Source organism: Zonotrichia albicollis, chromosome 4 (genome assembly GCF_047830755.1).
Source record: "Zonotrichia albicollis isolate bZonAlb1 chromosome 4, bZonAlb1.hap1, whole genome shotgun sequence".
Taxonomy (NCBI): Eukaryota; Metazoa; Chordata; class Aves; order Passeriformes; family Passerellidae; genus Zonotrichia; species Zonotrichia albicollis.
This window is the reverse complement of record NC_133822.1, coordinates 33,004,121-33,016,137: the sequence shown is the minus strand read 5'-3', so window position 1 is coordinate 33,016,137 and position 12,017 is coordinate 33,004,121. Positions and strand designations below refer to the sequence as shown.

At 44.4% G+C, this 12,017-nt stretch overlaps 1 protein-coding gene across 13 annotated transcripts in view; it reads left to right on the top strand.

Moving 5' to 3' along the window:
• RBFOX2 (RNA binding fox-1 homolog 2) overlaps positions 1-12,017 on the top strand; it is a 170,484-nt gene that overhangs the window by 22,270 nt on the left and 136,197 nt on the right. The gene's annotated exons all lie outside the window — the stretch shown is intronic.

The following is a 12,017-nucleotide window of genomic DNA, read 5'->3' as shown; positions in this document are numbered from 1 at the left end:
ATAAGTTTTTGAAGATTTTTTTCATATTCTTCTTGTGAAAGAAAAGGTATGCATACTTTTAGTATGCCTACTATGAAATCTTCTACATGCCTCATCCTACCATCGACATTCTCCCCCTAATCAGTGTTCTGCAGTTGGTCTTGTCAAATCTGTGACATCTGTTTGTGGCAGTGGTAGATGGGCCTGTAGCTAAGAGCAGTGCTTTTATGATGGGAAAACCTAGGGAAAAAGGTATTAGCATTTTTTTTGTAGGTCTTCTCCAATTACTAATCTGAAAAATAGCTACCAAGTGTAGATAGATTTAATTGATGAAAATGCCTTTTCCCTCCTGGATTCTCACAGCTCTGAACATAATTAATGGACCAGGCATGACAGCTTGGTTTTGAGTACTCATTGCTACTATCCTCAGGACATCAGTTTGCTCATGAAAACTCACATAAGCAGCTCCAGTCTCTAGTAAAGCAGCAGCAGACTTGCATTGCTCCGTGCTTCTGAGGGACAAAGGAACAAAGTATGAGCCAACATCACCTATATCTGATTAGGCCATACACTACTGGATATGTTCTGGCATGAGGAAGGGAGGCCATGAAATGTGATGATATCATGGCTTTCTTCTGTTGCTTCAGATGATTGCTTGGTGTTTCTGATGATCAGTTCTTCAAGGGAGTGAAAATTTGGAATCCTAAATCATTGTTTTAGATGCTTGTGTAAAATGTCCTGAAATGCATGGAGATCAAGGACTGGTAGTTTCTAAGGAGGAGTCGTGTCAGCCAAGTTCTCATTGCTGCAGTTGGTTTAAGCTGGTGGGAAGCTATGCTTTCATTGAAAGAGAAGCATTGCCTTCTACCTGACTCCAACCATGTGGTCATGCACCCTCCCATGTACAGGTGTTAGGGATTACGTGGCCTGTAGCGACCACCTTTGTTCCTGAATCTAATCCTTCTCCTTTTGAGGGATTAGTTTCCAGAAGGATCAGCAAGCTGATCTGACTTGCAGTTTTCTTCTGTGATCCCTACTGTGCATGCAAGGGGTGAAGTAGGGGTGCACACTTGGGAACCAGAGAGGAAAAAAACCTGAGCGATTTACTTTGTTGGTACAGTGATTTTTGAGGTTGGCTTAATCTGGCTCTAAACCCATACTTTTAAAAGGTTTGTATCACTGTCTAGTTTAAGGGAGTCTGAGGTTTAATCCCTTTGCTCCTTCCTTCTGCACATTGCTTGGGCTGAGCAATGTGCAGAAGGAAGGAGCAAGTAGAACTGAATTTGTAGGACTTCAACTGTCTAGAGCTTTGACTAAAATGTTGGCTATATTTTCAAAGGAACCATGAGAAATAAAACAAAAAACCCCAAATAGTGCTTTGGCAGGGTTTTAAGATTTGAGTAGCCCTCTCCTTCGCTATTTGCCACAGTGCCTTAGGTCTGCTCCCGCTTGGAGGTTTGCTACACTGCCAGTTTCTCTGTACCTAATTTAAGATGTTTGTGTGTTCAGTGGGAGGGTGGCTCCCTTTTTGTTTCCTTCATCTGAATGCCCTGCATAGGAAGATACACGATGCTGTAATTTCAGGAGCCCAATGCTTTTAGATCTCTTTTGTTCTGCATTTCATTTGTAGACTCAGGCAGGGAAATGTTACTTCTTAATGCAAAGAAGTCTCCAGGGATTGCACACAGGAGAGAGGTTTTTAGACTAAATTGTGAAGGAAACAAGCTTTAGGTGAATGTGCTGTGACAATCCCTGCCCACACATGCACACTTACAAACCAAGCAGTAATTTCAATTCCATTTTGAAGTTAGGGGAATTGTAATGCTATCACCTTCCTAAAAGCTTTGTGAAAAGTGGTGGTGGGGTGGGAGAGATGCAGAGAAGTGTGCCAAGGAAGGCAGGGTGGTCAGGACTTGTGGGTTCTGTGCTCCGAGTGGAGCAGCTCGGCGATCGGTCCGGCCACACCGTGCTGTTGGCTCCCTTTGCTGGAGGGACCGTGGCAGGGGACATGGTGAGGGGGCTGTGGTTGTAGCTGCAGGAGGCTGGAATGGGAATGGCTGCAGGGGGCATAGGGTACAAATCAGCGAGGAGCTAGTTTGGGTTAGTTCCACTGCTTTGTTTATTCCATTGTCTTGCAGGGAGGGAAGGGAGGGGGCTTTGATGCTTTTGTGTGGTGCTGGCAGGAATGTGCATTCTGGGGGTTTTGAGACCTCCTGGAGGGGAGCGTGGGTCTTTTTCCAGTGGCTTCAGACTATCCATAAAGACAAAAGGGTGGAACTGAGGCTCTGTGAGGAGTTTGTATGCTGTTCCGGAGGACTTCCTGGGCTTTAACTAGACCTAAAGCTCGTAAAAAGAGACAAATGGATTGGAGGCATGTAGGATGCTGCAGGGAAGAGCTGTGTCTGTCTCCTGCCTGCATGACAGACCCAGATCTCGCAGTCTCCCAGGTTCCTGGGGTGCAGCAGCCTGGGGATTTATTACTGCAGTCACCGCAAAGCTCTCTGGCACCTTTCTTGACCTTTCACAGGCCCAATTTCTTACTATGAGCTCGTGCTGTTTAATCACGATCTTATTTTTGTTGTTGATGGCTGTATTTACACACAGGATGTATAAGAATATCCAGTACCTGAGACTGCTGGAAGTCTCTCACTTAATTTTTCCATCAATACATTAAGTTCTTGTCCCTTCTGGGCAGAATGGGAAGCAGCAGCATCTATTCCCTTATAAGCAGGGCTAGCATTCCCATCTGGACCAAACTGAAGAATTCAGACCACTCTGGTTAATTTTGCTCTCCATGGTACCATGACCTTAGAAAATCTTCAGAGAGGATTGCCTTGCTTCCCTGCAATGAAATGGAAACAGTAGTTTACTGCAAATACCTGGTTTGATCCCCACATCAGGTGGATGGTTTTTTGTTTTGTATCTTTCTCTCTTTCTTTCTGTCTTTCCTCTCTCTCAATTTTTTGCTCCTTTTTCTTAAAATTTTGAAACAAAGCATGTACTTAAACTCAAATCTGTTCCAGAGAGGATGTGTTCCTCCTCTGTGAGAGAAGGAGATCCTTTGATAAGTGTTCCTTTTCTCCTTGTTCTTACAGTGTTCTAGCTGTGACCATTGCTTGCATGGGAATGCTTCATCCCTCCTGCATAAGTTATTTGCCGAGCTTGGGATATCAGCTGTAGCCTGCCATCCTGTGCAGTTTGTCTAGGCTGGGTATTTTTGGTAGCTTAGGCAGGATTTTGCTTTTTTCATATGCTTTGCAGTAGGGAGCTGTGACCACAGCTGCCATGCAGGTAACTCAGGGTAATTGTGTTTAGCAAGAGCTTTGCATGAGCAGTGAAGAGGTTTGTATAACTCAAGTGGATTCCAAAGAGTCCTTGGTTAATGGCTTAGAAAACCTGTTATTTTAAGACTTTCTTTTTTATTATTTTTATAAATTGCACTCTGGTTACAGAGAGCTTTGGCATGTGACCACATCCCATTCCATCTGTCCCTGGCCCATAAGAAGGTGGCAGTCAGCTATAGGGTGCATGTAAAAAGAAAGGCAAAGGTGTGTTTTCTGTAGTGGAATAGTGTTGTGTTATAGCAGGAATCACTCCTTACTTTTCATATGGAATTGCTTAATTGGGATGTTGAAAGGTTAGCTTTGATTTTGTTTTGATACTTCTCTACATTTTTGTAGGCAAATGTGTAACACTCTGGTGTCTAATTAGAAGGAGAACCCTGAAAAATACCGATGTGTGTGGGAGAGATGAATAAAGGTAAAGCAAAGAGGGAAGGGTAAAAGCAGGCTTTATTTCTTTGTGGAGATAGGAACCCTTGCAAGGGGAGTAACCCTCTAATAAACTTTTACATGAGGATTTATTCTGGTAAAATTCAACAGTCATGACCTCTACTTTTCCCTTTTAAAATACTGGTGAATGGCACTTTCGAGACAGACACCTCCTTTGTCTTCAGAACATGTGCTGAGGCACTAAGAGGTTGTTCCCTTATCAGAAGGAGCCTGTCAGGGGTGAAATGGCTGGATCAGTCTCTGCTGCCCTTCTGATCCTGGGTACCTCTGAGGCAGTAGGGGAGCCATCACCATGATGATGTGCTTTGCATCATGGTCCTTCTGTCCTCTTAAGAACAGAATTAGATCTTTTGTGTGTGTCTGGAATATTTGTCTCTGGTGGAGTGGCTTCTCTCAAATCCATGTGCTGATTTATGGCAGAGAAATGGGAGATTTCAAGGGCCGGAATTCAGGGTATCCCTGAATGTGCACAGCTCCCATTTGGGGATATTCTAGCTGTGGAATGACTTGCTGTCTGTTTTCCCCCCAAGTTGATCATATTAGATGCAATTAGTGTCCTGGATACTCTTTGGGATGAACTTTGGGGTGTCCCTTGGCTGTGCAAGTTGCTCTTGCAGCAGCACGAGAGGGGGTTCATTCCCTTTTTAGAGGTGCCCTTTTGTTCCCTGCTGTTGCAGGGAGAGGAGCTTTCCAGGAGGGGGATGAAGAGGCCAGACTTAATGGTCTTAAGAGTGGATTTACTATTTTTTTTCTATTTTGCAAAGGAAGGCCTGGGAGTTGTTTCTCTCTAACTGTTTCCAGATGGTGCTGCAGGAACACAAAGATTTCCAGTGTGTTTGGGATGGCGGCTCTGAGACCCCCAGCCCCCCAGCACTTCCTGTGCAGCTCCACAATCCTGCAGGCTTAATCAAAACCAGTCCTGGCTGCCGAGGCAGGCTGCCCCAAGCCCTCTGCTTTCTCCCTCCTACAGGCATTTTAACCCCTTGCCATTACAGCTCCAGCCCATCAGCCTGCCCACCTCACTTCTCTCCATTCTCAAGCTGGCTTTGGGCACTTGCAGTATTCCAGATGAAACTGCATTTGGCTAGACTATTTGAACAATTTATGTCTTTGGGGAAAGGGAAGATGGTTTGTAATGTGAACCTGGGAAAATAGTTTCTGTAGCTATGTAGGGCAGCTTATGCAATCAGGCCAGTGTGTCCAGGGCACAGAAAATTTCTCTTGCACCTATTTGTCTGCAGCACTTAGTATACAGTATGATTTTGTCAGAGTCGTGTGCTGTTGAGCCTCTATCTCTTTTTTTGTGCCAATTTCCCTTAGAGCAAGCCAGATTTAATTTTATATCACAGCCTCTTCACACCCAGCTGACAAATTAGCTTCAGCTTTTTTCTTCTGGAGGTAATATGACAACTATAATTTCATTTGCAAGTAGGAGTACACTTGTTTCTTTTTAGCCTTTGAGCAACAGCCTGTGAACATTTGTAAAATCAGCCAAGAAGCTTGTGATCAACTGACTTCCCTTCTGGATCCATGGTGTCATCTCCCTTGTCCTGTCATGTATTCTCCATCCTGTTTTTTTAGAAAACAGAACAGTGAACCGACTGCTAAGGCAAAACTCTGTAGTTCTCTTCACCTTGTGAAAGCTTGTAGTCATCATGTTTGAGCAAGCCAGATTTTCGTGCCACGAGCATGTTGCCCTGTAACAGAGTTGGCTTAGTGTAAATTATGTGTGAAATGCTTCCTCAGCCTCATGTAACAATTATGGCATCCAGAGGTGCCCCCAGTGCTGGATTTTAGAGCTTTGTTGTGGGCCCTGTCCTGTTTCTGTTGAATAAGAGCATGAAGATGAACTGCCATTTTAAAATGCTTCTGCTTAGTAAAAGAGGAGGGAAATCAATATTTTGTGCTATTGACTTCTGTGCATGCAGAGTGTCCTTGTATTTGCTGGATCACAGACGTCACACAGTGCACAGTATTCCCAGGGGCTTTAACTTGCACTGGGTCTATTGTTGCCACTTGTAGGTCATGGACCAGCAGAGTCAGACTGTATTTTCTTCATGCCTGGAGCGGTATGAGGGTGCTACCATATGTAGTCAAAAGAAAGTGTGTGTTTTGCATGTTTAAATTACAGTAAATTAATGAAATCTCATCTCTCTTCAATTATATTTGAGTAGCTGAAAATATCCGTTGGTTCATCTGGAGAATGAAAAACCTAGCTGGAGGAAAGGCTGCTTCTGACCCGAGAGCTGCTTCCATTATTTAGGGGAAAAAAAGTCAGGGAAGAATCAGCCTTGTTATAAAGAATATGTATAAAATACTTCAATTTTAGCTGTGGAAGTGCTTTTTGTGTATGAAAATCCCCTTTCTCTGCAGCATTAGACTTGTGTACTGTAACTCCATATGGACATTGTCAGCTTAAAGCCTGAGTATGCATTTGTAAACTTGTTGCATCATGAATATTTTAACAGACCTGAAAGTATTTAAACTTTTCTGTGTGATTTGATCAGATGTGTATTTGTCTGTGTTTCATTCTGCGGCCTCTGCTATGCCAATCAGTTATTCTTCCTATTGTATACATATGATTTCACAGAAACCAAGTGCCAGGAGAGTGGAGTTAAGAAAATACGTATTTCAAAATACAGAAAACTGCACCGACACGTTTTGGTGGCATCACTGGGTCTCTATTCAACGGGGCTACAGCCATTCCCAAATTGCCCTGTTCTGTCTGACCACCTTGTGGGCTTCCCTAGCCAACTGCTCCAGACTATCCAAACTCTGGTCAGGGCAGGAGACTATTTTTATTAATCTGACATCACTTTCCTTTCTTGTCTTTACTGTGTCACTGGGCTTCCCGCCCGAGGAGCCTCTGGCCGGGCTCCGCCGGGGTCCTGCCCCTTCCCGATGGCCGGGCGGAAGGACTGCGTCCCACAGCAGCCTGTGGGCTCCGTGGGTGCCATGGGCCTGCTACGGGGCTGGGTGTGCAGCTTGGTGCAGCTGAGAGGCTGGAGTGGACCCCCGGGACAGGGACCCCTTTCTGCTGTGGGGCTGGAGTGTGTGAGAGGCTGCAGGCGGGAGCTGCATTCCCTGGAGCCCTCTGAGGCACCACGGCCATGGGAGCTCTCCTGCCCTGTCCTACCGGCTCTGCAGAGAACACGGGGCTTTTAGGATATGGAGCAGGGTGGGGGGGGCCTAGGCCGGAGGCTGCTGTCGCTGCAGCAACAGGGCCAGAATTCCAGGAAGGAAGAGGGGCCGGATGAGCCTCTGTCCTGGCCTCTACTGGGCTCAGAGCAGCTCGGGGGCGCTTCTCTTCTCTCGTGAGCACCGGGTCCCTTCAGCCAGAGCCCTGCGCTGGCAGCTGTGCCCCTGCTTCTCCCTGCCTCAAGAAGGGGCCTCAGCCTTTGGGGTGGGTGTCGGGAGCCAGGGCTGTGCTAGCCAGCATTCTTCCCAGCCGTCAAGGGCAGCTGTGCACAGTGTACTTGTTGGGGTGGCTTTTATCAAAATCTCAAGCTTTTAGTCCCCAAATACGCTTAAAAAAAGGGGGGGAGGGATAGGGGAGTGGATGGGTGAGAAGTGGGTGAAAAGTAAAATGTAACTCCTGCTACTTGCATCCAGCGAATTGTACAGGTTGTTGATGTCAGGGCACTAACAAGGCAGCAAATAAATGGAAGGTCTTCCCTAGATGATGTCTGCACATGTGGAAAACAGCCAAAGCCATGAAGCAAGTTTAATTGAAAGTGAAGACAGCTGAGGGGAAGCGTCCCATACTATAGACACAGTTATTGGTACTGCAGAGTGATTAGCAAGAGCTGTATATCAAATTAGGATAAGTATCGAGGGAGAAGGGTGACATTACGATCCATTTAAAAACCGCTTGGTTCAGTTTTTCATTAATAATTGGTAATTCACCCTTAGATGCTACTTACCCCATTAATTTTATCCAAAACCAAGTTGGGGTAGGAGAAGCACACACAGTTGAGGAGGCACACTGAATGTGTCAGATACACTTGGACAAAGAAATGGTTATTTCCTTTTTGTTTATATGCAATAACTTGTGCAAGTAAGGATCTTATAAAGAATTCCCTATTTTCTTAGCAACTGATAATAAGATCAAGGTCTTTACAGTTTTAGCAGTGCTCTGCCACAGTTAAATACTAAAAAGCCTTTTTCAAGACAATCCCCCCACCTGCCCCCCCTTTCCCCAACACAGGGTTTCTGTCTTTCCTGTATGCAAGAAGTAAAACAAAAAAGATGGTGAAACCACTGGGCTGTGATGAACAGCACTGGGATTTCTGTCTGGCTCATGATCTTTACTTTTTCGCAACTGTCACTTTCAGATTAATAGCTTCGTAGCCAGTGTTTTCAGCTTTTTTTTTTTCTCGCATTGTGAACATCTTATTCACTGTGCTCTGAGAAAGTGCCTTCTGTTTGTCTAGTACAAGTCTGATAAATGTGTAGCTTGTGCTATCTCATCACTTCAAAATCCCATTTTGCTTTTGGGAGGAACAAGTAATTTCTTGTTGCCTTTTTTTCATTGCTCTGTGCAGTCCGAGGGTTTCTGGCTTTCTCCCTTCTGGTTGCTTCTTTCCAAGCTACCAGGTTGCTGCACCAGCCGTAGCTCTTGGGGGCAGGCAGAGCAGAGACAGATGAGCTGTTCCTGTGAGTTTTGCTGCTGCTGTTTGGAACCCAGCAGGTGGTTATGGAACTTGAAAGGACTACATTAACCTCCCTCCACTTATCCTGGCATTGTCACAAAGCAGGAATGCTGCAGATCCAGGGAAGAGATTGCTTGGTCATGTTTCTGAGATTATCTTTGCAATGGAAAGGACTCAGCACTTGAAGCTGAAGCTTGGATTCAGCAGGAATTGATTTTCTGGCTGGGGGAAGTGTGGATGAACTCACTAAGCTAACGATTCCTACGAGCAAAGTTTTAATCTGCAGACTCTAGGATTCATTTGGCTATCAGGAAAGAGTTCCTGATCAGGCCTCAGTGATTGTTGCATCTGGCAAAATGGCAAGTTGTGATGTAAAATTGATTGATTCTGGGGTCAGGTTAGTCCAAAAATAGGATTATTGCATTTTTAAGCTAAAATTTAGTTTTAATTTTAGGAAAAGGGTAGAAGGACTTTCAGACCTTCCATTATGTGTTCAAGTTGTGACATTTTCCATAGAGGAATGACTTTATTCCAGTCCTTTGAGGCCTTTCATAAGTTAGTGCCACCTGCAGAGATGATAACTTCTTAATGGCATCTTTGTTGATTGGCAATTTCTTATGTTTTTAAGATGTGTCTAATTCAGCAGCTCTTAGAATGTGTCAAGTTGAGAGGTATCAAAACTCCGAAAAACTCCAAAGCCTGGATGTTCTGCATATGCAGGAGGATTTACTTTGAGCTTCAGTCATCTGCAAATGACTGTGCTGAGTTTATATTCTGACCTGAGGCAGTACCTGTGACTTGCAGTTTGTGGCAGACCTTACTTACTATTGTAAGTGCCAGTGAAAAAGGTCTTGTGTTTGCAAGGCTGGGCAATGAAAGAATGGGAAAACCTTGAAATAAATGGGGGTAAAGACTTAGTGGATTTGACTGAGTTGTGACTTTTACCCCGTCAAATCCAGTTGGCTTGCACAGGGGCTGTCGCTGGGGTACAGCCACAGTGGTCACCGATCCTATGGAAGTGTGGAAGCTCATGTGTGAGATCATCAATATGGTTTGAATAAAATCCCGATATGTATTGCAGAAAGCTGATTTCTGGTATTAGCTTCCAGTTTTATTCTCCCTACTCTAAAGCAAATGGCAAGTGCCTGAGAAATGCCTTTCAGTGGTAAACAAAGTAATGAAACATCCCAGTGGCAGTTTGATTTGATTTTGCAGGCTAGTGCTACCTAACTCAATTTCTTTATGAATGTCTGGCTGCATGTTGGCATTGAAAGAGAATGTAATTGGCAGGAGGGAGCTGTGTGAAAGGGATGGAGTTATCTGGGGATTCCCTCTCCCATCAGGCTGCTGCCAGAAGGCAGAGTCCCTCTATGTTTGTGGTGGGTACTTATCTGTGTCAAACCTTCCCTCTTCCTTTCCCACTTCCATTTGGTGAGATTAGTTTTGTTCATGTGCAGTCAGAGGAGGAGATTGAGCTATCCCCAGCCTCTGCTGCCTTAGATTGCATACTAGCAGGGGATTTTCTGTGTGGATGTTGCTGGACTGTGCTGTTCCAGTTGCAGGAGTTTAACGCTTTCACTTCTTGCTCTGTTTAGTTTTCAACAAAAGCAAACTCCGTATGGAATAATTATGCAGCAGGCCCCAGATTCACCATTAGTGACCTGTAAAATTGGCAGCACTGGAGATTATTGGCAGGAGACGGTTTCCCTAGGCGCTTCCTGCCTTCTCTTGGAGAGTTAAGTTCAATTAGAGCAATGATACGCACAGCAGGGATTTTGCAAAGAGTCCAGTACTTGGTGGTAGCATTGCTGTATGAAAGGCAAAGAGATATCCTTGGCCTTTTTGTGACCTCAGTGCTCCAGCTGCTGCCCTCTTTCTAACCTCTGCTATCTCGGAACTCTCACTAATGGAACACTCTTTCACCTCTTCTTTTACCTCCTGATGCAACCATATCCCTCAGACATTACCAGTCTGCATTCTGTGAGGTTTGTCCTTCAAAAAACAAAGTAGAGATTGTGGGATGTGGGGCATTTCCCCCTCCATTCAATTTTTCTTGTTTCTTTCTGGCTTCTTATATGTTGTGGACTGCACTCAGATCTCTGTAATCATCTTTCTATTCACACTTTTGTGATTTGCTTCTGCTTTCGAAACTGTTCCGTTTCTGGTTGTGGTTTCTTGGCATCCAGGTTCTGTGATTTCAGGAAATCCCACAAAGTTCAGTTCTGTCTCTTTTCTGCCACAGCCTTGTGATGATAGTCCCTCTTTATTAGTCCCTTATGTGAAGAACATAATCCTGAAAATAACAATTATAATTTTCTTTCTTTATTGTAACTTTCAGCTTGCAACCACTGCCCATATCCTCAATATCCATTAGGGCAAGTTGTCCATTAATTCCTTATTCTCTTTGTAGAAATCTTTCTGGTTTTGAGGGTATTGAGAGACTTGCACAGGAATTTGTCTGAGATACTGACCATGCAGGTGTGTGTATAAGTACTGTTAAAAGCATACCTGGAATAGTCTTTCAAGAGAAGACCATCTCTCCTGATATAGGGTGGATGTTTATGGTATTTAGACATACATTTGTAAACTGCAGTTTGTGGAATAACCAATCACAGTGCTTATAAGGTGTACTTACACTGAGGGAGAAAAAGACCAATGTACATTTCCATCATGGTGTTGTTTGTTCTTAAGTTCATAGTTTAAACTTTGAGTGATGTTGTATTTGATTGTCTCCATTTGCTTCTTCCAATTTCTGTGTTTTTCTTTCTGTTTCCGAGTAGTTTTGGGAGTTTTGTGCTTAACCTGCTTTCTGGCTGCTAGTATTTGAGAAGAATGTGCTCACACAGTGGCCAGCCTAATTAATTACTGTTAATCCCCAAAAATTGGCTGCTAAAAGTTTTGTTGTCCTTGAAGCTTTCATACTGTGCATGCTACTGTAGCATGAGAGCATGAGGAGAGGGTGATTGTTTCCTGGCAGGTTTCCACAGAGAATCCCCTGGGTAGGCTTGAGGTAAAGAGGAAGAGAAGGAGGATGGATACAAACTTTAAATAGCACTGCTAATCTCTGCGCTGAAATAATAGCACCTTGCTTTTCAGCAGGAGTTGTGTTAAATTGCATTTTGTGCAAACTGTGAAATTTGTGCCAGTGGCTGTGTGTAGGGTAGGAGACCTCTCTCTGGTAAGAGCTGGCCTTTCACTCAAATGTCCCAGCACAAAACTTTAAACATTCAACAAAATCTCTTTCCTGACAGTGACTGTACATTCCAGTCAGCTTCATGCCCATAATGTATTTGCTTTTGACAATTTGAGATTGTTTTGCTGTGTTTTGTCAGGGCCTCTCTCTCCCTGCTCTCCTTCCCCAAGAGCTGCTGGAGAAAGTGCAGGGCTTACTTGAGTTCCTCCTCACAAGTCATAACAGGAGATAGACTTAGAAAGTGATTGTGGAGGGTGACTCTTTCCTTTCCTCCTCCTCCTCCTCCTCCTCCTCCTCCTCCTAGCATTCTGCTGGGAGTTGCTTGTGAATGCACTGGGGTACCAGGGTGGAATTGATACAGACTTTGTCCAGTTTGGTTTATCCTCTGCTCAGACAGAAAGG